Genomic DNA, 27,156 nt, shown 5'->3' on the forward strand with positions numbered 1-27,156 from the left:
CCCTTTCTTGCTTTCCATGCCACCCACATATCCCTGAGCCTGAACCTGATAATTTTGTTTAGGATTCATGTAGATGAAGGAAATTGTTGGATGATTCTGATTCACCATGTTAGGTTCTCCCACCTGTCTACCTCCTGCCCCAAGGATCTCTTTTTACTTCTTGTATATCTCATGATTTGTATAAATAAAAAATCTTGGTCATCTTTTGATTTCGCTATTAACTTTCTTCAATCAGTGAAAATAAATTGTTTATCTTCCTGTCATCCTTTTGAATTTTCTTAAGTCATTAGGCATCTCTCTCACTAATGAGGGTCTTATTTCTAAATATAACATGGTTTGCACTATCAGATTTACATTTTCTCTACAAAACATTTATTCTTTTGTGCTCCTTTCTGTTCTATGTTATAAGTCCTACAAATTCTACAAGAACAATATTTAAATTGTTTATCAGCAGCTAGGTAAATTATTGTGCAAGATATTCAGAAAATTTAAATTCTAGGGTGACAGTTTCTTGAAATTCAGTATAGATCTGAAGGGAGGTCTGCTACCATATAGGTATTAAAGCATCCAGGCAGCCAGAGGTGGTGCTGTGGATGAAATTTGATCTCCCTCAAATTCTCAGTTTGAAATTCTAACTCCTGATGTGACTTTAAAGTAATTAAGATTTAAATTAGGTCATAAGTATAAAAATTAACTCAACAGGATTTTCCTATAAGTACACTTAGTAAAAGACCATGTAAAAACAAAGTGAGAAGCCTGCTGTCTGCAGTCCCAGATTCAGGTCCATTAGAAGAACCTGACACACTGGGAACTTGATCTGGGACTTCCAAAATGCAGAATTGTGAGAAATAATTTTCTGTTTTATAAACTGTACAGGTTATGGTATTTTGTTATGGAAATCCTGGCAGACAAACAGAAGTGTCACTTATACTCAGACTTTCAAAATCACACAATCAAAGGGAAGCATGGAGTGTGCCACACCTAAAATCCATGCCACTTGGTTAGTCAATGCATTGACTGGAAAGCTTTTGTCCATCCAACCATAAAGTGACCTGAAATGAAAGGAGAATCACCACCCACTTAGAAGCTTTCATGAGGACCACAGCACATAAGCATAACATTCTATAATAATTACTAGTAATTAGCACCCTCCCTTTGCTATTATCTATTTTGCTTTGTTTTGCACATCAGTCCTCACCACAAGCACTATTCATGTCTACATTTATAGATGAGACACTAAGACACAAAGAAACAAATTTTCCAAACTTTATAAGTAAACCAGAGTTGTTGTTTACTTCCAAACCTCACCTTTACTCCTCTTAAGCTCTACAACCTGGAAATCAAAAATCAAAATAAACAAAATGTATTTTCTTCAACCTTCTACCTAAAGCAAATTCACAATGTTCAGTTTTCAATCCCTTTAGTTTATTGACTACTGAAGTCCTTTAATCTGATCCTTGAAACTTCATATAATTTGATATTTAGAAAACTATCCCTAATATAGTTTCTGTAGCAGAAGTGTTCACATAAATATATTAATATTATTTTTTTCTCACTTCCAATGCTGACATTGGAGAAGCCTAGTACATCTTTGTCTTTTGGCTTCAATGTGAGAACAGATTGGGATCTGTTTTCCTGAATAGCATTTCTTAATAGTCACCACAGGGCGGCCTTGCTTACACCGAGGTTTTGTCAGTTTTTGTGTTTTAGCTGCCCCTGTAGACTTTCTTTTAGATTAGGGGTCAGTTTTCTGTAAAGGGCCACATGATAAATATTTTAGGTTTTTGGAGACATACAGATTTCTGTCAACTACTCAACTATGCTGCTATAACTTGAAAGTTGTCTTAAAAATAAGAAAAACTAAGGTCATGAATGTATCCCAATAAAACTTCATTTATGGACATTAGAATTTGAATTTCATATCATTTTCATATGTCACAAAATATTTAAATCTTTCAACCATTTAAAAATTTAGATCTGTTCTGAGCTGAAGGATGTCAAAAATAGGCAATGAGCTGGGTTTAATATACTTATCAATTATTTAACACCAATAAGGCTAATACATCATGTTTGTTGAGCATCTACTAGATTCTAGGCAATGTACACCATAGGCACTTGCTAGTAAGAATAAAGGAGGGATTGCAGGTGTAACCTAGTGACATGTGCAAGGCAGTAGGTCCAATCCCCAGTATGGAGGGAAAATGATAGAAAGAAGCAATAGAAATAGAGCCTTACTTTAAGATAGGTTTCAGTATGAGAGAAGGCTCAGTCATTGCTAGCTTTTGTTATCATTTTTGTGTGTTAAACCAAACACTTTCAAAGGAATGGTCTCTGAAATAAAGAGATATTGAGTCACTACTGATGCTGTCCCTGGAACAATTATCTGAAAACAACCAGCAGCAAGGCTAGGTAGAACACTGTCCCTGCTACATATGTTCTTACAATCTCAGAGGGCAGCAGGAATTATATATACATATACAAGTTTTGGGGGTGGGGTAGCACTGGCAATTGAATTCAGGTCTTCATGCTTGCTAAGCAGGCATTCTAAACAACTGAGCCATACACTCTTGAACATTTGGTTCTATATTTAATTTTTCATTCTCATTACATACAAATTTTCCCAGAAAAAGGTAAATATGTAAATTTTTTATCCTTGTTTCATATACCTTTATTGCATTGTTTTATATTCAGCCTGCTTTTCTTCAATATAGAGTATATTTTGGAAATGAATCCCATGCATGGTATTCAGTAGAATAGAACCAATAATACATTACCAGCAGAGAGTAGAATAGTAAGCAGTGGTGAGAAGCAATGAGGTAGTAATACAAACACACCTTCAAAACGTAACTGTCAGTGGAAAGAAAACAAAGAAACCAGTGTTCTGATGGAAGGTTAAAACATACACAATGCTGGTCAATGTTCTAGACACAGCAAGCACCTGAGGCAAACACCATTAAAAGAGCTGCTGAGAATTCAGCTCCTGCCTTTATCATTTTTCTTCTTGGCAACCATGAAATCAAGAGGCCTCCTCTACCCCATACTCGCACGATATTTTGTACCATAACAGACTCAAAGAACCAGAGCTAAGTCACCATGGACTGTACCCTCTAAAACAGTGAGTCAAAATAAGTTTGGTTGATTGGCACCTAGGCTGGATTGATAACTTGATTATTTTGAATTGCCACAATGAACATTCTTCATTAATTTCAATGGTGTAATCTAATTTTTTAAAACAGAATCTGACAGTTATGCATAGTCAAAAAATGGATCATTTGGTAATGAAGAAGAAGATATTTTCATATTTTTTATTATAAAGAATACCTTTTAATGGACCAGTTGGCAAAACAGATGAATAATGATTTCTAATTTTTGGTTGCCATGTTTTTTTTGACATCTTTACTCTTAAGGTCAAAACTGTTACAGCTATTGTTAAAGCCCTTCTATGTCATGCTTAAGCCTTCATTCAACTTTAGCCAATGCTGGGAATTTGGTATGCTATTCTTAGGCACATATAGTAATGTTTTACACACAGAGCAATGTAGTATCTTACATGTCATATAATCCCATAAATGGTATTTTATGTATGTTTCATAATTGATTATTTTCATTCAAAAACCATTCTGCAAAATCTCCATGCCATTACACATAAACTTGGTTTACTTATTATGACCAGTATATTACACTGTATTGTGAGAACAAATCATTCCCCTAAACCAGAATGATTATTTTGGTTTTAGTTTTTTCAACATTTTAAAAACATAGAATGTAACAATAAACATCTTTTATATCTCCTTCCTTTGGTACATGTTTATAGATAGTGTTGCTGGGTTTTAGAAAATAATTCAACATTAACTTAGCTACTTATCTACAAATTGGTACTCAGAAGTGGTTGCATAAGCCTACACTTTTATCACCCATGTACGGGATCATGTTTCCCTACAACCTGGACAGAATTTGTAATTATTTCAACTTAATGTGTGTGCCATGTATCTTACTGTTGTTTTAGTGTGCATTTCCTTTGCTAACTATGATTCAGGTCAATATATTTTATTTGCATAGTTGAAACAAGATATACACAATAAGGAGCTATGCAATAATATATACAATTTTGTCTCTGCTGTTAAATACATTAAAGTATATGTTCTCATGTTATTAAAGACATTTAAATAAAATTTGATATATTTCATTCTATGTCTAAAATCACTTTTTCGCTTTATTAATAATTACTCAATTTTTGAATTTCTAAATTCATTATAGCATTAACTATGCTTTTGATATACCAATTTCTAGGTACAAGAAAATGTAATAGACATTTTACCATGTATGTCCTGCTAAGTACATTTAAAAGTCTTGGGCATTATATCAAAAACAAACAAGAAATCACTGAAGTGAGTAGAGAAGAGACACACTGTCTAGAGACCTATCGACCCAAAAGAATAACATGCAGGTGAGTTTCTGGATTTTTTTTTTTTTGTCTCATGCACGCTAACTTACAGCAGAAGAAGCTGAATTGGCAACCTAGATAAGGATAAGGAGAATGAGGAATTAGAGGCCTGCCACCAGCAAGAGACTAGACTTTCACCACTGTCCAGTTGTAGAGGGGTCACCCCTCCATGTTATCAGGAGAGGATACTTGATGTACAATTATAAAGCATTCTAATCATTTCCAACCAGGGAGATCACAGAGGAAATCTACTAAGGAATCAGAAATCCAACTGCTACCCAGCAATAATGAGGAACCCTTCTCTTGGGAATCATTTAAACCTGGGCGGGAAACCAAAATTTCACTCCTGGCTGACAAGAACAAGGCAGCAAACCTTTCATTCTGCTAGAGAAGCATCAGAGAAGGGCACCCTAAATAGAGTATTTAATAAGATCTAGACTGTCATTACAAAATACTCCAAATTGCCAGATTTCAATAGAAAATTCACTCATTATACAAAGAACAAGAAGATCTGAAACTGAATGAAAAGGACAATTACTTGAAGCTAAAACTGAGATGAAGGAAATGATAGAATTATTCAATAGTTTTTAGTGTAGCCCTCATAAAAATGCTTTGGTGAACCAATAGAAATGTACTAAACTAATGAAAAAAAACTCAGTAAGAAAGTTCAAGATAAAGAAACAATTGGAATTTTTTTAAAAGTGAAAATACAATAATTGAACAAACAAAAACCTTAATGGATGAATTCTACTGGAGAATAAAAGAGAATATGGGAACTTGAAATATTTTAGGCGTTTTTATGTCTTGAAAACATTTTTGTAAATATTTCTTCTTTTTGTTTGATTTGTGGTTATACTAATGTTTTTCTCAAATAGGTGTTCTCAATATACGGATGTAAAAAAAAGTGTGAAAAGTAATTTTTTATTTTCTCTGTGGTCTTTTCCATCAATTTGGCAGGAAGTCCTCTCATATCCTATGATATGATAAATAAATATTTTATTTTGAGGTTTTTACAGGTTTTATATCATACATTGTAGTCATCTAGGATTTATTTTGGTATATGATGGAAATTTCAAATGATTCTTTTCTCATGCAAGCTAGTCAAGAGTTCTTTCTTTCCAGATCATATTATAAGATAATATATTGCTTTTTAAGTTATTAAAAACATTAGGATCTATGTCTGCTTTCACATCCTCTATTGTATGTATCATTTGAATAAATGTCATAATGTTTGAAGCTCTGAGTTTAGAACACTTTCTAGGATTTTGATATATTTTGGGAGTGCATTACTTATTCTTTGACACCAAAGTTAGGTGAGGATTTCTTTTAATATCCAGTTGGTGTAATTTGGTCTCTTTCCACCTTTTATTATTTTCTAATTCTAATATTTTGTGTGTTTGTAATGTCTTTTTAAAAGAATTATTAATAATTTATTTAGTGGCATAATACAATGAAATAGTTTTAAAATAATCCAAGTCTTTTACAAATGTTAAGTACTCTATATGTTTATATACATATATGCATATATGCACCATTCAATTTTCACTGGATGAATATTATATTAAGTTATATTTATATTCTATTGAATGTTAATTGCTAAAATAATAAGGTTATAAAATAAATTATGAAAAGTATAGAATCTACAAACTATTTGAACACTTGCTTAGTTTGAGTAGGGAATTTAGCAATGCTCCTATTTATTATTGTGACAAACTGAATCACACTTAAGAAATGATACTGACTGTTGTTTCCTGTTATAGTTGATATTACTAATGTTACTGATACATAGAATATTAGAAAAATGTAATCTTAATTTTAGCTAAGGATATTATGTTAGTAGTTTAAATTGATTTTTGAAGTAAATTTATTTTTTCTGTTCTGACATACATGAGTAAATCTGATTCCATATACTAAAATGTTGGACTTCCTTTTGTTTGGAGGAGATGTCCTATCACTTAACATTTTTCCCCAAATTCAGTATTTTGTCTATTTACAGAAGGAAATTTCCCTTAATTTCCTTTTGGATTATCTAGCTCTCTGGGTTTAAATTTAAAGTTTAAAAGAACCATTTGATTTTAATAACTTTTATATATAGTGCTCCATTGAGTTTGGGCTTTAGCACATAGAACTATTTTTCCATAAGGTGATTTCTAGTAAATCCCTGTGTGTAAAAGCAAGATAAACACACATCACTGAGTTTGTTATTGCAATTAAATTATTGGAGTTTTGAATTTGAATATGTTTTGAGCATTGAAAAGCATGAAGAGACTGTTTTCTCACGTTGGTCATGGACACTTTTCTGACACTTAATAACTTGAAATAAGCCTGCCGATATTTCTGAATGTCTGAGAATATGAAAAAGCTACACAGTTGATACAAGGAAAACAAATTCTGTAAACGGCATCTGTTTAGCAACAACCTAGATAAGCTCTTCCAGGGGAACTTTTAGTGAACTCAAAATTTTCATTTAGTGTTCCTTAATTTTTATGTTCCCACTTAATATTTGCTCACACATACATTTTGTTTTCTTTTTTAAGTTTTAGCTTTTTTAGTTTGGTCAATGGGCCAAATGTGTTTCCACTAGAATCTCTTTACTAATGACTCTTCATGCACATTACTAAATGGAATTTTAGGCATTCTGAGACAAGTAGTCTTGGTCAACATAGATTTTAGTGAGAAGTGGGTATTAAAGTTAATGTCTACATGAATTTAGTTATGAATGTATTTAGTGACATTCACTTATCCAAAGATCCATTTAGGAACTTATTTAAAAAGATTTTCTTCATTTGGTCAAGCACTACAAGGTGTTCATTACCTTGCTGGACTTGCAGGAATTATTAAGCGCAATTGACAGTGTGAACTTCTAAGATAATGCACTATGCAGATGTCTTTCTGGAAATTCATATAGGACCCCTACTACAATCTACACTTGAATGAATCCAGATGTTGATCTGCTTTCTGTTATTGTGACAAATGCCTCATATAAACAACTTGTGAAGTAGTAAAATTTATTTTGACTCATTGTTTTAGAGGGTACAGTCCATGGTGACTTAGCTCTAGTTTTTTGGGTACAAAATATTGTGGGAGTATGCGGTAGAGGAGACCTGTTGATTTCATGGTTGCCAAGAAGAAAAATGATAAAGGGAGGACCTGAATTCTATGCAGCTCCTGTAATGGTATTTCCTCAATGATCTAACCTCCTTCTGCAGGCTCTACCAAATAAAGCTTCTACCACCTTCCCATAAAACTAGGTACTGGAGACCAAACCTTTACTACATGGACCTTTCAAGGACACTCAAGATCCAAACTGTAACGCAGAAACTTCTCTGACTCTATTCTTACTGAAATTTCCTGAAGGAAGACAAGACACACACACACACACACACACACACACACACACACACACGAGACACACAGAGAGAGAGAGAGAGAGAGAGAGGTTATGATGATAGGTGCTTTTTCTATGATACATAATTATAAGTATGAGAGCAAAAAATTCTGAATTGATTTTAGAATTCTAGCATCGAAGAAAACAAAAGAAAATATCAAAAACAAACTCTATTTTTATCTTTTGTGGTTAGGGGAGAGATAACAAAAAACAATATATGTTTCAAATTCTTTAGAAGTAAAAATTTTATAAGAAAAAGTAGAAGAAAGATAACTTCCATATTTAGGATTATAATTTATGTTAGGTACTATGGTAGATACTATCTCAGAAAGGTTGTATGTGGTAGGTATCAGACATAGTAAGAAAATTTTAAGCTTCACATCGTAGTCCATACAACTAGTGTGGTGAACTGTTGGTCTGCAAAGATGTCTGTTTTGGGTGATAGAAAATTCTACTTCTCTTCCTGTCCTTTTTCTCCATCCTCTACTTTGATCTTCTTCCTCATCCCAAATATACTCTCTATCTCAAATGCAAATAATTTAAATAATAATAAAACCCACATTTATTAAAAAAAACAGAACTAGCTTCATCTATTTTGAGAATTAACTAAATTTGTACTTTACCTTTTTCTGAATAATTGATCTGTTGTTACTCTTTCATTTAAATGTAGAGTTGGGTTAAAAATAATGCTGATGTCATTCTAAAAGGTGGCCTAGATTTTTAATACAATTAATAAAAGTGAAGCTGCTCTTTGTTGTCATTATTGTAAATGCCCTTTTCCTCATTGTTTCTCTTATTTGGCTCTAAATTAAACATGCATTTATATAATGTCTTCTCTATAAGAGTCTATACAAGTCACTCTGCTTGTTTGAAATGGTTGGCATTATTGCTTTCATAGAGGTATAAAAATATGGAAAAAGGAAAGAATATTTCCATCTTGGTTAATAATATGTTTTTCTTTTTTTGAGAAAAGTGGCTTTAACTTATATATTGAAACATTAGTCATTGGAAAGCTAAACATCAATTAATCAATAAGTATTAACTTTCTACAGTAGATCATGTTGATGCCTCCAGTCTACATAAGTGAGAAAACAAACACAGTCCTTGATTACTTTAATTGGGAACTATTTGAATTAAAACAAAATTTTACTTGTGCTAGCTTAAAATATAAACATGTATTACACAGCCAGGGAAGAGAGACTGGGACCAGAAATTGGAAAAATCAAAACAATTTCTCTCTCTCTCTCTCTCTTCCTCACCTCAGCCTTCTGAGTGCTGGGATTGATACCTATGTATCAAGATTTTTGTTGTTGTTACAAATCTGGTTCAGTTTTTTTCTCTCACTCGTTCTAACTATACTCTTCTTTCTTTATTGCCTATGGCTCAATGATGATATACTAGAATCTATATTCTAAATCTTTATTCCCAGTAGGGAAAATACAACAGACACAGTTATATAAGTAAACCATCCATGACTGGTCACCTAAGAACCATGACTGTGGAGTGGGTATAGATTAGACTTCTGTGGGGCTATCATTTCTCAGACATAAGTGTTCAAAGTCCTTAAGAAGAGGATCCTAAATAATGGTAGGTAGTCAGGGTTAGCCTCACTCAGAATACTTATGTTTTCTGACTCACCTAAATTGAATAGACTGACAATAGTTTAGTTAGGATTGCATCTAAAATAATTTTGTTTATGAAATTTATATTTCTTTTTGATAATGGCACCTTCCGAACTCAACAAAGTTTATCAGTTTTAAAACAGTCACTGTCTCTAAGAGGAGAAATAGTTTTATTGAGTGTGTAAGTAAAAAAAAGCATATAATGAGATTACAAAATAGCTTAAGGGAATAAAATATCAGTGAATCTATTGTGATAATTCAAAACTCTGTGGCTATAGCTGTGGAAAAACTGATACCTGGGGATTTTCTTACATAGGCTTTCTGATACATTAGGACATACAAAAAATTAATGTGGTTACTCACCCAGTGTTTTTCTCTTCTGCCTCAACACATACCGTAATCAGTAGTAATCACATTCTACCCTATTTTCACTCATCTGAAAATGAAGCAAATAAATTTTGATTTTTTCAAACAAATAAGAGTTCCTTACACTAGATGCAAGTTGGGATAATCACCAACCTTCACTTCCTGATTTAAGTTTATGAGTCAGAGTGTGGAGCTTGATCTCCAGGGTTCTTAACACTTCAGGATCACTCAGATATTGGCGTGCATACATGGAAGCTTAGGATCAATTCCCATTTTCTCACCTTTTTTATTTTTCAAACTGAAATGATTTTATGTGCTGCTAAATTGTGTAACTCTGTTCCTCATTCTACCTACATATAAAGGCTTGGGAATTCTCACCATCACTATTATATAAGAAATAAAGAAATTGCTTAATTCTTAAGAGAGAATAAGAGTAGCAGCTGGAATTGTATTGTTAGTCTAAATGGCTTTATTTAATTTTAAGGTCCAAACCTGCCAGAGTCAGGGATAATTTGCTTGCAAGGAGCTGAAACCCACAGAGACAAACTCAATAAAAGGGGGGTTATTATGTAAATCTAGGAGAATCTTAAGGAATCCAAATGAAAAAATGTAGCAAGCCTTTATTGAAACTGAATAGCAGAAAACTAATTCTTTCTCTCCCTTTCTCCTTCCCCACTCCTCCCTCCCTCACTCACTCATTTCAGCCCATCTGTCTCTGACTCTCTCACTTTCCTTTCAACATTTTTCAACATTTATGTTCCTGTACTCTCTCTGTTCCTTTCTTTTCTTTGCATTCAGGCTTCTCCTTCCTTCACATCTATTTGTATAGGTTCCATCATAGCCAGTCTTCATTGGTGAGCTAAGTCCCCGAGATTAAATGACCTGCTAATATAATACGTCAGAACTAATGGATTCCCTATTCTAAGATTTTATCCCAAATTTTAAATGTTAATCTTATTATTCTAATTTGTGTCAAGTGTCCGTTATTAATTCAGTTAACCCTGCTTAGTGGTGGAGGAAGAGTCAGTATTGACGGTTCTTTTTCTAGAGCTTTAGACAAGTTAGATATTCTAAGAAAATGTGATTTAGCAAGAAAAAAATCATTTACGATTCCAAAAAAATCATTTAAATGTCTGCATTTAAATGCCAGACATTTGCTTTAAATTTTATTGTAATTGATCAGCATCATTTTCAAAATTTGTGATAATTGAGTCAGTTCTACTTATTGAAATAAAGTATTGAAACACTGATTTTTTTAAAATAATAATAAAAACTATTGTTTTCACAGACTAGAGTGGTGGTTTTTTTGCTATTTTTTTGTTTATTCATATGTGCATACAATGTTTGGGTCATTTCTCCCTCCTAGCTCCTGCCTCCTCCCTTTCCCCTTCCCCCCAGCCCCCTGCCTTTCCCCCCAAGCCCTCGCTTCCAGGCAGAAACTGTTCTGCCCTTATCTCTAATTTTATTGAAGCGAGAGTATAAGCAATAATAAGAAGGACAAAGCAGTTTTGCTACTTGAGATAAGGATAGTTATACAGGGAGATTCCTAGCATTGCTTCCATGTACAAATGTGTTACATTCTAAGATGATTCTTCTAGAACTGATCTTTTGTCTAGTTCCTGATCCCCTTCTCCTATTGGCCTCTGTTGCTTTAAAGTTTCTGTATTAGTGCCTTTGCACTGAGGATATCAAATACTATCATGTTTTTTGGGTTTCTTACCTATCCCCATACCTCCCTTGTGTGCTCTTGCCTTATCATGTGACCAAAGTCCAATCACATAGCTGTATTTGCCCTTGATCTAAAGTCTGCATATAAGGGAGAACATACCATTATTGGTCTTGTAAGCCTGGCTAACCTCGCTCAGAATGATGTTCTCCAGTTCCATCCATTTACTTGCAAATGATAAGATTTCATTCTTTTTCATGGCTGAGTAGAATTTCATTGTGTATAAGTACCACATTTTCTTAATCAATTCCTCAGTAGTGGGCATCTTGGCTGTTTCCATAACTTGGCTATTGTGAATAGTGCTGCAATAAACATGGGTGTGCAGGTGCATCTGGAATAACCTGTGTCACATTCCTTTGTGTATATCCCCAGGAATGGGATTACTGGAACATATGGCAGATCTATGTTTAGATTTTTAAGAAGTCCCCAGATTTTTTTCCAGAGTGGTTGTACTAATTTGCATCCCCACCATCATGAAACACTGGTTTTAAATGTGTTCAGTTAGTAGGGTCAAAGTAAGGACACAGCAAAGTTAACTCAAAGTGAACCATTTCTTGATTTTTTTGGGGGAGGGAACTGCAAACTTTAAGTATGTCTCCCAATTTTTCTTTGCTCCATATAGTTGTGTCTATATGCCATGTACTATATACTGTATGTTTGCTTCCCCTCAAAATTTGTATGTGGAAATCCTAATTGGCAATGCTATAGTTTTAGAAGGTGGCGCTTTTTAGGAGATGATTTGGGCATGACAGCAGAACCCTGATGGTTTGGATTAGTACCTTAAAAGGTACTAAAAGGACCTAAGTGACACTAGAGGTCACTTTCTCTCCTCTCTGCCATGGGATAATACACCAAGTATACAGCCAGCTGCAACCAAGAGATGTTCCTCATAGGGCACTGGATCTGCCAACACCTTGCTCTTGGATGTCACATGATAAACATATTAATGTGTATTAAGCCATGAATCTATGATATATTTGTATGGAAGCCCAAACTGATCAAAACACAATGTTAAGAGACATCATTGTTTTTCTTCTTTATCTGGATGAAAGCTTTAACTTGGAGTTTGGTTAATAGCATAGACTTTAGAGTTAGATAAGGGTTACCTATGATTCTGAGAAAGTTGCTTAAACTCTGTAGACTCTGAAATGGGGACAGTAGTACATATCTCATATTATGTTTTTGAGAATGAAGTCAGAAAACTGTAAACTGAAAGTAAATGTATAATGAAGGCAGTAAGTACTGATACAAAGAAGCAAGCAATCTCACAAAACCTTCTCTGTAAAGGGTTGTGCATTTTGCCATGTCTTCCCTAGGAAGTTATTAAGGTGGTATGTCAATAATGACAGGTGCATTTTCTTGTTCTTATTCCTAGATCATTTTGCCTTTCATCATTTTTGATTTTTATTTTGAGTTTTTATTTTTTTGTGGTCCATTTGGTCTTGATTTTATCTTAATGTCAATGCTGATTCACAAATTTTTGCAGCATGTTATGCATTGTTGTCCATAATTTCTCAAACCTCTGGCTTATTTGTAAAACATCAGAATATTTCTCAATATCTCTTTCAGGAATAGATGTTTTACTATATTCTTCTCTTTCTAAATGCATTAGCAAAAAACACATAAATTATAAAAATAACCACCAAAATCAGGAGCTACAACATTCCTAGCTATCTTCTTTAAATAGAAATGATTTCTGATCTGGACTCCTCTGAGGATTTGCATACTATGAGTTGGGTCTTCTGATTCCCTTCACTGGCTAGGTGTCACTAACTCTTTTCAAAGACTTGGATATCTGGGGGTTCCCATTTTCCCATTTCATCCTGAGTTCATGGATTAGGAATGAATGAAGACTGCATTTCTCATTTATACAAATGAGACAGCTTAGATATTTTCCAAAATAATGTTCTAGTAATGCTAAGGGAAATGAACAGCTACAAAGAAAGAATATAATACAAAGGACTGTAATGTGGGAATGGGAAAGTTTGTGCAGTACAACTTCCTATTACTAAAACTTAAGTTAGTTACTTGGGAGGTAGAGAGCAGTGTATCACTGTTTAAGGTCAGCCTGAGAAAAAACTTAGTGATCTCATTTCAATCAATAAGCCTGGCATGGTGACACAGAACTATCTATGAATCCAACTATGCAGAAAGCATAAGTTGGAGAGTGATCTGTGGCCAGACATGAGCAAAAATGAGGAAGCCTAGCTAAAAAATAACCAAAAAGCGAAAAAAAGGTGAGGTGGACTTAAGTGTTAGAGTACATGCCTAGCAAGTGCAAGATCTGGAGTTCAAAATCCAATACGCCAAAACAACAAAAAAAAAAAAGAAGAAAGAAAGAAAAAAGCAAAACCATACTACTACTACCACCACAACAAAAAACTAATCAAACAACAAATAGAAGAAACCCAATCATGACAAAAATGACAAAGAACCCCAAAAATTCCAGTAACAATTTTGGTTGGGCTATTTAAATTTTTTAAGCAGCAAGGACCCATTTACTTTTTGTCAAACTCATTTAGAGAAGTCCATCCTTCCATACTCATTTTAAAGGAATGTGTTAAGAATGGCTCATCCCTTCCTGTTTTTGCCTTAAAATTCCTGAACAGGGATTTCTGTTGGTAAACGTCAGGGAGGAAAAATATTGTTACCAAATTCTAAATCCTAAGAAGATCTGGATGTGATCATAAGGAGCAGAGTTCATGGCCATCTCCACATGAATGGAGATTTCCTATGCCTTAGGAATGTGAATAGATGCAAGAGATTCTTACATCCTCCTTACAGAAGAATAGAAGATTGTTTTTCTAATTTCAGATGAGTCAAAATGAACTCTTCAATGCTGCATATGTTTTCCTAAATTGAATTCCTTGGATATTTTTCCATATGTTAATAGGTGTCAAACAAAAGCCAAATTCCACAATGAAAAAGTTTAGAAATGATGAACAAATTTCCCAAAATCTTTAAAATGCTATTCTGCATTATGAATTTTTAAAGTTAATAATTAAGTGGTATTTTTTCAAGTGACCTGATGTTAAAATTTTGCTTTTGAGGAAAGCTATTGAGAATGTTTTTCAAAAAAAGGATACTTTGGGAGACACTGCCCAGAAATTGTAGCTATGTTCAGACTAAGAAAGTATTCTTCTGAATCTCAACCAGTTTTTGGGGACTGGGCTATACTTTCATCCTTCACGATCTTCCTCTGTGAAGCTTCATTTATCTTGTTTACATTTTTAAATAGTGCCTCTGTAATACATCTTTCTTTATCAATAAGCATTGTCAAGTCTCCATTTATTCTTCAACTTTAGTTTTTTTTTTAATTGTGCTGGATGGGAGTACATTGAGACATTTACAAAAGTTCTTACAATGTATCAAATATCACACTTGAATTCAACCCCTCCACCCCTCTTCTTTATCCCCTCTCCCCTCATTCCTGGAATAGTTTTAACAGGTATCATTTTTCAATATACCTACATGTGGAAGCAGTATTTGCACTATATTCACTCTCCCATACCCTTTCCCCACCACCTCCCCCCCACTGACACCTCCCCCACCGCAGGACCTGTTCAGCCCTCCTGCTCTCCAGTTTTGTAAAAGAAAATAAAGTGACATTTTTGCTTGTTTAAGATGGCTCCACAGGGAGTTTCCTGTGGCACTTTCATGTATATAGGTATTATAGCCCGAATTGGTTCAGCATCTCTATTTTTCTTCTTTTTACTTTAGCTCCTTTCTTATAGTAGCAGCAACAGGTTTAAAAATTCTATAATCATTCTTGTAAAGAGAGTACATCAACCATATTCACCTTCTTAACTTCCTTCTTTTACCCTCCCTCTCTCATATGTGACTTCCTTTTAGCATGACCTGTTTTTCATAATATTGCTATTTTTTTTTATTAAGTATGTACTCTAAATATGAGAGAGAACATGTGGCTTTTGGCCTTCTGACCCTGGTTAACTTTACTTTAGATGATGTTCTCCAACTCCATCTATTTACCTGCAAATGACAAAATGTCATTCTTTTTTATGGATGAGTAAAATTCCATTGTACGTAAATGCATTTTCTTAATCTATTCACCAGTAGTAGAGCATCTTGGCTGTTTCCATAGCTTAGTTATTGTGGATAACAATCATGGGTGAGCAGGGGTCTTTATTGTGACCTGACTTACATTCCTTTGGGTATATCCCCAGGAGTGAAATTCCTGGATCACATGGCAGTTGTATTGTTAGTTTTTTGAGGAGCCTCCATACTGTTTTCAACAATAGTTGTACTAATTTACATTCCTACCAACAGCATATGAGGGTTCCTTGTTCCTCACATCCACACTCACAGCTCAATGTGGAGTGTGCACCTTAACACAAGACCTGAAATTTTGAAGTTAGTACAGGAGAGAGCAGGGACTACAATAGAATTAAGAGGCATAGGCACTGCATTTCTAAGTAGAACTCAACTGGCTCGGCAACTAAGAGAAAGGATTGACAAATGAAATTAAAAATCTTCTGCATAACTTAAGAAATGGTCTCTAAACTGAAGAGGCTGTCCACAGAGTGGGAGAAGATCTTTGCCTGCTGTACTCTTCTTAATGGTACTGGTGCAGTCTGTGATAAGCAGACTTCCAAATTCTTTGAGTGTTCAGCAGGGAAGAATCCATCACAGGACATGTGGTTGTGAAGGGAGTTTATTAAATGTTAGGGAAGAGAAATTCAAAGAGTAGCATGGTGGGGCCCAGATGAAAGCCAGAAGCTGAGAAAGCATGTTTCTGGTCTTCAGGTGCTCTTAAAATCTATGATAACCTATAGGAAGGTGATTCCCACCCAATATTCAATTAGTGGGTGCATGGGCAGTTCCTGGCCATTTGAGGGCAGTTCCTGAGACAAAGCATAGTTAATCTGAGATGTAATACTTTTCTATGAGTCTTGAACTTTTCCTAATTTTATCTTGCCTCACTGTAACATGACAAGAAAGGACCTGGTATATTATTTACAGATAAATGTAACTTTTATCCATTCATCAAAGAGCTTTAAAATGAAAATTAATTACAATTAATAACTAGACACATGCTAGATAGTGGTAGATGCTTGTAATAAAGATATAAATAAAGGACTTTGGGAGTCCAGAAGCAAAACAATGACTTAAGATGTATCTTATGAGAGAAATTTAAATTGTATCTTAAGGAAGCAGTAGGACATGTTCTATACACATTGTCAGGGTAGAATATAGGAGACCATTATAGGCGAAAGGAAGAATATCTAAAGTAACAAAGCTGGGAGTGTCAAAGGCTGAATAAGAAAGTAGGTTTAAATTTTTGCTAGAACAGTGATTTTTTTTTTACCATGTCAGATTCCCTATTTATTATTCATACGTGAAATTCACACATAATTCACACACAATAATATAAACTATACTATATGGTAATATAAACTATATACATGATTACAGAAAAAATAATCAATTCAATACTTTATACTATATAAGAAAAATTACAAGTAGTAAAAATAAAAGAACATACATTGCACTATATCAAAGCTACATGAACACAGACCTACCTAATATCTGGCCATCAGTGTTATAGTGTATTTCACGGGACTTTCTACTTCCCATTAAAGTTGCTTAACCAACTTACGAAGTCCATTACACTATTATTAAGTTAAATGATGTTTTTCCTAGATATTAAGTAGAGTTTGGTAATTAGACTTTGGGTAATTATATTTGTTGCTCTTTTCAACTCTATTATTAAAATGGGACATGGCATTTTGTTAATTTTATAAATATGCACCTAAATCCACCTCACATATCAAATGTCAGATATGGATAAAGATAACACGTATCAAACAAGTTATTGCTTTTGATGTTTGCCTGCTGTATGGCAGCATAATCTTTCCCAATCCTCCAGTCTATCACCCTGGCTGTAGGAAAGAATCCAGGTGTGCTTCTGCATGGCTGGATAGAAACACAGGATTTCAGGTACTTATAGGAAGACCAGCATTTCCAGAATGGCCCCAATTCATACTCTTGCTTTATTGCTCCATCCAATTTGGCATTTGCCTGATTTTTTTCATTTTTAATAAATTATTATTAACAGCTACATAAAATAATCCAGATTAGTGATGATAGACCTATCATTTTTTCCATAAATTTTACATTATCAAGTATTTTATGGTATCAAATGCATGTGAACGAAAGTGAAGTTATCTCATGTGGTTAAATCTGAAACGTGACCAGAAATAACTCCTCATTTTCTGAGTGTTCCCATGTGTTCATAGATGACATGAGGGAGACTTGTTAATAGAGCAAAGTGATTTGGGACAAGTATGGTTAGGGATAAATAACTCCTCCTTTTGAATGCTTTGGAAAAACTACTTGGCACTGATTGGTAAAAGAGGAAGTGGGTTGAGACACATGTCATGACATGGGAAATGCCAAGCACTATTATGCTTCCATTTTGGGGAACAATGGGGCATGTAGGTAATTACAATTTGAGTGCATCTAAAACACATGTAGTTGGTTGAGCTTGAGCATTCCTGCCAAAGCTCCCATAGCCAGGAATCTGGATGCTGTAGTAAGATAGTTCTGTCATTTGTCATACAGAGCTTATTTGAAACTGTGTATATATTCATTATCTGCCATTACTTAAAAGCACTTTGCTATTGGTGGCAGTGATCTAACAATAAAACCATATGCATAAAAATTTTACTAACTTTCTTCTTCTTATAAATCAGTAACGATTCGGTAGCTAGCACAGAGTGTTTATTGAGTTTACATTACCCCATGAGAGGCACAGTGTTGGCACTGACCACATGAAAGCTAGAAGAAAAAAGCTATTAGAAATGCAGAGAATCTATTTCATTAACAATAGACATTAAAGAAAATAATGTGTGTGTACCAAAATTTAACAGGATCAGCTGCAACAGGTGTTTACAGATCATTCCGTGAATTTGTAAAGAATTTTTCATTATATTAAATAAACATTTTTCTAAATTAATTTTACTGAATTTCAACTCCACATGGATTTTCTACAAGTAGGAAAAGTAAAACCACTGCCACTAATATTTTGGTTACAATACAGAAGTTTATGAAGTTAAATGACACAGTTCAAAACCAATATCAGAAGCAGCTAATAAAAATTTTATCTCCTTAATAACTCATTGTCTTTAAGTTTAATTTATGAAATCAGAGTGGGTCTGAAAGTTCATTCTGTTGTATGTCAAATATCTGACATCAGCACATATTCAGAAAATAAGTTAAATATTGGAGATTCAATTATTTATTCTGGGGTACTTGCATGAAAATAAAGTTTGATAGTGTTGTAAGTAGTTTGAATAATTTCAGGAATTTGAAGTTTATAAGTTGTAATAAAAACATAATTTAAATTAAATCAAAACAAGTTGCAGTAGCAGTTTTAATGAATCAAAATAGAAGTTGTCATTGAAAAAAATTTATAATATTCTATGCATATAAATTAAGGGTTCCTGAACATTGAAAAATTTGAATTAAGACTGATGTTGAAAAACAAAAAAAATGTTTTTTTTTGTACCAGGCAGGTATGAATTCTTTTTGCTGTTTGTCATCAATTGGCTGTTAGAAATATTTTAGCAACTTTGTATTACATTGTAAATCATTCTAAAGTTCAATGGTATTGAACTTTATAATAAATGACTTATGAAGTTCACTTCCTTTAAGTTCAAAATCATTTAGAATGATGGAATAAAAGTTTTCAATCAATGGAACAAAAAATGCGCTTAGCTTTCAGTGAAATATTTTACTGAAAATAAGTTTACAAAGAAGTCACTGAAATTTAAACTCACAAAGTAAAACATAATTTAAATAAACTCAATAGTTGGCATTCAAATAGAGGAAAACTCAGTTTTTTAAATTCTGTAATTGTGTTTTAGAATAACCTGACTTGCAAGAAATAGCTTCTGATTGATCAAACATTGTTAGCTCTTACCTCTTATAGTAGAAATTTAACAGGTCTTATATTTTGCAGCATTGAAATTTGGCCAAGCATTTGAAATAATGATACAGATTAGCTATTTTCGAACTTCAGTTTCATAAAAACATTTGCTGAAGATGATGTTTGGAATTTTAACAAAAAAACCTTATTAGTGAAAACATTTGGATTGAAATATTTACATATTTCTAAGAAGGATTAAAATTTAAGAGGAATGATTCAGAATCTCTCTTAATATTCAATATACCTGAGTAGGGAGAATATTTTCTCATTTCAAGATATAGTCATCTGCAGAGCAAAGCAAATTAAGGTTATTCATCATTTAATGTACTAGTCATAGCATGCAACACTAAAAAGAATTATAGGAAAATTTCGGATAAAACTTAAAAATAGTATCACTTAAAATACTTCCTTCAGAAAAATACAGGCAACATAGTACTAGAAATAAATAAAAAATGGCTTAAGGTACATATATACTCAATTTTGTTAATTTTAATGTTCAGATAATCAGCTCACTTCTTTGTTCATTTATTTTTGTGGGACTGGTGTTTGAATTCAGGGTTGAATTCAGGTGTGACCTGAGTCACAACTTCAGCTCATTTTGGTCTAGTTATTGTGGGTATAGAGTGTCACAAATTATTTGTCTGGGCTGGCCTTGATCCCAATCTCATAATCCCAGCTTTCACTAGCTAGGATTGCAGGTGTATGCCATCCATACCCATGTAACTTAATCTTTGACATAAAAGTAACTATATACATTCTTGTTGTAAGAAATAGTTTCATTTTTAATAAGCATATACTATAGTTTCTCTAATAAAGTTAACTATATTTGTTGTCTTTTAAATAATTACATTAATTAATAAACAATTTACATATTTCACTCACTCCCATTTTATTCTCAGAATTGTCCCATTTTGGGTAATAAATTACATGTTACTGAAGGAATGACTGCAATGACCTACTTTTAAGTCTGAGTCATGTTTCTATTCTAATGATACTCCCCTAATAAATAAGCAGTTTCTTGAAAACAAAATTCAAGTTTGTGTCTCCATCTATAAATATCATAATGTACCCCCAGTACAACTATTATATGCTAAAAAAATAGAAGTTTGTGTCTTGAATTAAGCTTTTTTTGAAAGGAAACAAGAAAACATCAGATTGTGGCATTCTGAAATATGTCTACAATTCAACATACTAGGCTCCCTGGAGTCCTACAAGTTCAGCTGAGAGAAATAACCCTCATTTAAATAGAAGGTCTGAAGAACACTAGTTTATACCTTCTACTTCAGAAGTTAAGCCCCTCAAGGTTTCTTTATTTACTGGAATTCCCCAGCAGTTTGAACATCAGAAAATGGATGACAGCAAAGACTAAGGTTACAGTAATAGTTTTCAAAAATAATTGTGAAGAGATGAGGGTTGAAAAGAGGATTATAATATATGTAAAACTAGCATACTTTATCTTTTATGAATGCAGAGATTCTCAGAAGTTCAGCCACCTGTGCAATCAAGATGCTATGAAATTTTTTTGATCTCTCCTAATTTGGGTTAGATATAGCCCATTTGTTTAAAATGTTTAATAACTTATGCACTAATTGCTTGTTTAAACCCACACTGACTGGCAAGCTTTCTGTTATTACTGATAAAATATAGATTATCCTGAATATTTATGCATAATTTGCATGTGAGTGACATTTATGATTAACACAAACTTAATTTGTTAGTGAAATAAAATTTAAAAGATGTCTTTGTGTGTTCTACTGAAATGATGAGCAGAGGTCATTAATCAAATAAGTTCCTTTTGTTCTTAATTTTTATGCCAGATGAATGAATAAAGACACAAGGAAAAGAGTATTTGGTTAGTCTTGGGCTTTCATTAAAAAGATTTAATTTTTTAATGAGCCAGATAATTTCTGAGCCTGAACTGCTGTAATGAAATTAGGCATTTCAGAAAACTTCCTTAACATTCTTCTATCAAGATGTTGCATATGTTTCTATCTTATCTAATTCATACTGTCTCCTTAAAAACTGGTTGGTGATCTCTATGCATTTTGAAAGAATATATATTTTTAATTCTGCTTCATTGTCCCTAGTAAACTATGAAAAGGTGAGAGATTTCTATAATGTTAAGTGTAGCTTAATTGAAACTCAGCAAATCAAAGATGTGCTAATCCACTAAAAATTACACAAGTCAGAAGGTCCAAGATGTCGACTAGGGTAAGGAAGCAGAAAGTCTAATCTATGTGACTCCAAAACCTCCCTGAGAAGTTGGAGCCACACCTGGGTAACTCTGACTTCCTGTAGCCAAAATAATAACTGCCATCACACTAGGTGCAGGAAAAAATTCAAAGACTGGCCCACAAATCAGCCTTTAATTGTACCTAATAGCCAACAAGGTGGGGCTCCCACCACCACCACAGCTGTCAGCTCCAGACAGAACAAATAGGTCAGCACCATGCATCACAGGAAATTCCCTCAGCCAACCCTGGGGTAAACCAACACAGCCACTGGGCAGACTGACTCTCTCCTGCAAAAAAGTGAATAACAAACAACAAACTGTAATCTACCACAACAGCAGAGAGGGATGGAACACTGAAAGTGCACTGGAGAAATGGGGAGGGGCCAGGAGCTAATCTCAGTGAGAACTCTCAGTAAACAAACACTGGAAAGGAAGAAAGGTGGAGAGCAGGCAAGCAATAAGCCAGTCCCTGAAGCAGGGCAGATAGCAGATCACAGAGATCATCTCCTCAGCCAGTGAGCAATACCCAAAGCCAAACTGGCTCACAAAACTGAAAAACAGGCAGCGAACCATAATAACACACTGACTGCAGGGATGGGGGGGGGGGGCCCTGCACCAGAGAAAGGGGGTGAGGCAAAGAAATAAACCCCCAGCATGGAAATCCTAGTAAAAAAGCACAGCAAAACGCCACATCCAAAGCAGGGTAACTAGTGGACTGCAGAGCTGATCTCCTGAACCTAAGGGCAGCATTCAAACTTAAACTGCCCCACCTCACTGGAGCAGGAGTTGACCAAGCAGCTGCAGCTGAAGGGTAACACAGCTATCAACTGATGAAATCAATAGCTCTGACCACACTGCATAATCTGGCAAAGCTACCTCACCTCACGTTTTCAATTCAACTGGTAGATAGTAGAACAAAACACTACTCACAAGCTAATCACCTGGTGAGACCATTTCAGAGCCTTAGTTTACACACCAATGCCAGGACTGGATGCTAGAAGACTTACTCCAGAACTTAAACCAAGACTGAAGTTCTATTGTTCCTGAACCAGGTTTTTTTTTTTTTTTTGTATGTTTGTTCATTTTTTTCTCTTTTTTTTTTGTCTTTTTGTTTGTCTTGTTATTATGGGTTTTCTGTTTTTATTTCTATCCCCAATATCATTTTTTTCTTTCTAAACTATCAATTTTACCATCATCATCATCTTCTCATCCCTATTCTTATCCCCTTCACTCTCCCTCCTTCTCCTGTGCTAAAATACATTGCTTTCCTCCCCAACAACTCATTCTGCTTCTTCTCATCCACTCTATCCTCCTGCCTCACCTTCCTCTCCCATTCTCCCCCAACCTGTTGCCAGACTACCACTCCCTCCTACAAACTCATCACCCCCTGACCAACCTACTATACCAACTTTACACAACCCCAAACCCCTACAATCCCTGACACAAGCACCATCCACTACAATAACAGAAATACCCTCAAACACACACAAGGACCACAAAAAATAGCAGCCTCGCACTGCTTTCCCCACCCACCCACCACATTTCCTGCCTACCCTTTCAGTGCCACCTTATCCAACTCCCCTAATTTCTATAGCTAGCCTCACAAACGTTAACCCCCCAACTCCCACTGCTTATAGATATTACCACCAACGGGCCTTCTATATAACATATAAACTACTGGTTGGCTATTAAACCTGTGAATTAATTATTACAAAATTACATCCAGACCAGGGACAGAAATAACACACCAACCTAGCTAAAAACCCAAGACAACCAATAAACAAAAAATAAATCAAAGGAAAGAAAACAGGTGACTAAAACCACCAACTAGTCTATCAAGAACATAGTTGCATAGTACCAAGTGGAGCAATGGCAAGGAAAAAAAGGGATGGAAACCACTCTACCCTGAAAAATAATTCAATGCAAGATTCAGAGAGAAATGAAGAAAATGGATACCCAGTTCCTGACTCCAGCAAAACAAAGATAAATGACACCAAGGAACTCAGTGATGCCCACAAAAAATCCTCAAAGAAGAAATTCTGGAAATAATTGCTGAGAATTTCATGGAGATGATACTATATGCAGTTAACCAAAAGGTACAAGATGCACTCAAGAATTTCAAGACATCAAAAGTAAAGAACATGAGAAGAAACAGAAACAAATAAATGAACTCATGGGAACCCTAAATAAACACTGAAATGAAAAAGGTAACACTATAAATAGAGAGATAAATGAATTAAATGTGAAAATAGAAAATATTAAAGAAGAAGTAACCCATGATATGGAAAACCTCAGAAAAAAGAATCAAACAGAAACACAAAACACAGAAGAAGGCTAGTCCAGCAGACCAGAACAAGTGGAAGGCAGACTCTCTGAACTCAAAGATAAAATAGGAATTAAAGGAAAACTGAAGAACTATTAGTCAAACAACTCAATACCTGCAAAAGGAATATACAAGAACCCACCGACTCCACGAAAAGACCAAACCTGCAAGTCATGTGCATTGAAGAAGGAGAAGAGGTCCAAGCAAAGGGATCCATAATATTTTCAATGAAATATTAACAGAAAATTGCCCAAATGTAGAGAAAGTTATGCCCATTTGGGTACAGGAAGCCTCCAGGACACCAAATAGAGTTAACCAAAATAGAACTTCCTCACAACATATTATCATTAAAACAAAAAGCACAGAGAACAGAGAAAGAATGTTGAGGTGTGCAAGAGAGAGAGAAAACAAATAACATGCAAAGGCAAACCCATCAAAATCACAGCATATTTCTCAATGGAAAACTTAAAACAAGAAGGGCATGAAATGAAGTATTCTGGGAAATGAATGAAAATAATTTCAATCCTAGGATACTCTACCCAGCAAAGGTATCATTCAAAATAGATGGAGCAATAAAAATCTTCCATGGTAAGTGGATACTAAGAGAATATATGACTACCAAGCCACCATAACAAAAGATTCTCCAAGGAATTCTGCATACAGAAAATGAAAGCAAAGAAAACCACAAGAGGATGGTAAGTATCAAACCTCAGGAAGAAAAGACAAGGAGTCAGAGAGTAACATTGATTCAGCTGCACACGATCAAACCCTTAAACAACAAAAACAGCTAAATGGCAGGAAACACCACATACTTACCAATATTCACATTGAATGTCAACTGACTCAATTCCCCCATCAAAAGACACCCTTTGACAAACTGGATTAAAAACGAAGATCCAACAATCTGTTGTTTACAGGAAACCCATCCCATTAACAGATGACAGCCAGAGAAATAAGGCAAGAAGAAGAAATATACAGAATACAAATAAGTAAATGAACTGTCAATATATCCTTATTTGCAGATGACATGATCCTATACCTCAAAGACCCCAAAAACTCTACCCAAAAACTCCTAGACACCAAATACAGCTTCAGCAATGTGGCAGGATACAAAATCAACTTGCAAAAATCATTAGTTTTCTATATACCAACAATGAAAAAATTGAGAAAGAATATATGAAAACAATTCAATTTGCAATAACCTCAAAACCCCCCCAAAACTTATGAGCAAACTTAACAAAGAATGTGAATGACCTCTACAGGGAGAACTACAAACCTCTGAAGAAAGGGATTGAGGAAAATTACAGAAGATGGAAAGTTCTCCCATGCTCATGGATTGGTAAAATCAGCATAGTACAATTGGCTATACTACCAAAAGTAATCTACATGTTCAGGGCAATTCCCATCAAAATCCCAAAGACATTCATCTCATAGATTGAAAAATTTACCATAAAATTTTTTGGAAACACAAGAGACTGCAAATAGCCAAGGCAATACTCAGCAAAAAGACCAATGCTGGAGGTATCACAATACCCAACTTCAAACTATACTATAGAGCCATAGCGATTAAAACAGCACGGTACTGGCACAAAAACAGATATGAAGACCAGTGAGACAGAATAGCAGACCCAGATATGAATCCACACAGCTATTTCTACCTTATTTTTGACAAAGGCCCCCAAAACATAAGATGGATAATAGCCTCTTCAACAAATGTTGCTGGGAAAATTGGTTATCTGCCTGCAGATCCAATCTATCACCCTGTACTAGTATCAACTCAAAAAAAGATCAAGGACCCTAATATCAGACCTGAAACTTTGAAGCTAATACAGAGAAGAGCAGGGAATACTCTGGAACCAATAGGTATCAGCAAGGACTCCCTCAATAGATCCCCAGCTGCTCAGCAGGTAAGAGGAAGTATGGACAAATGGGACTTCACAAAATTCAAAACCTTCTGCACAACAAATGAAATGGTCTCTAAACTGAAGAGACCACATACAGAGTGAGAGAAAATATTTGTTAGCTATACATCAAAGGACTGATAAGCAGAATATACAGGGAGCTCACAAAATTAAACTCCCCCAAAATAAATGATCCAATAAAGAAATGGGCAAATGAAATAAACACATCCTTTTCAAAGGAAGAAATACAAATAGCCAAAAAACACATGAAAAAATGCTCAACATCTCTGGCCATGAAGGAAAATGCAAATCAAAACCACACTAAGTTTCCACCTCACCCCTGTTAGAATAGCCATCATCAAAAACACCACCACAACAAATATTGGCAAGGATGTTGGCGAAAAAGGAACCCTCATACATTGCTGGTGGGAATGTAAGCTAGTACAACCATTTTGGAAAACAATATGGAGGCTTCTTAAAAAACTAAACATAGATTTGCCATATGAGCTAGCAATCCCACTCCTGTGGATATACCCAAAAGAATGGGAGTCAGGTTATTCTATAGGCACCTGCACACCCATGTTTATTGCAGCACTATTCACAATAGCCAAGTTATGGAAGCAGCTAAGATGCCCACTATTGATGAATAGATTAAGAAAATGTGTTATTTATACACAATGGAATTTTACTCAACCATGAAGAAGAATGAAATCTTGTCATTCGCAAGTAAATGGATGGAACTCGAGAACATCATCTTAAGCAAAGTTAGCCAGGCTAAGAAGGCCAAAAATCATATGTTCTTCCCATATGCAGACTTTAGACCTAAAATAAATGAAGTAATATTATTGGACATGGGTCACACACTAAGGGGAGAACACCCACAGGAGGAATAGGGAAAGGTAGTAAACCCAAAACTTGAAAGTGTTTGATGTTCCCACTGTAGAGGGGCAAATATAGTAATCTAAAACTCACAGAGATCACTATGGGAAGGTGATGAGGAAGTAATGTAAAGGTATGGTAGAGTTGAACAAATTCGGGATGTAATACACATGTGCATGGAAGCAATGCTAGAAATCTCTCTGTGTAGCTATCCTTATCTCAAACTAGTAACAACACTATGTCTTTCTTATCATTGGTTTTGTCTTCTCTTCAACAAAATTGGAGAAGAGGGCAGAACAGGTTCTGCCTGGAAATGAGGGGAGTTC

The 27,156-nt window shown here is 34.6% G+C and overlaps 1 long non-coding RNA gene across 1 annotated transcript in view; it reads right to left on the reverse strand.

The window, feature by feature from the left end:
* Positions 1 to 9,755: 9,755 nt before the first annotated feature.
* The window catches only part of LOC141417309 (uncharacterized), a 184,251-nt gene continuing 166,850 nt past the window's right edge, over positions 9,756 to 27,156 (reverse strand). The window contains exon 4 of the long non-coding RNA XR_012441838.1: positions 9,756 to 9,890. This is a non-coding gene — a long non-coding RNA (uncharacterized lncRNA). The remainder of the gene's footprint in view (positions 9,891 to 27,156) is intronic.

Source organism: Castor canadensis, chromosome 2 (genome assembly GCF_047511655.1).
Source record: "Castor canadensis chromosome 2, mCasCan1.hap1v2, whole genome shotgun sequence".
Taxonomy (NCBI): Eukaryota; Metazoa; Chordata; class Mammalia; order Rodentia; family Castoridae; genus Castor; species Castor canadensis.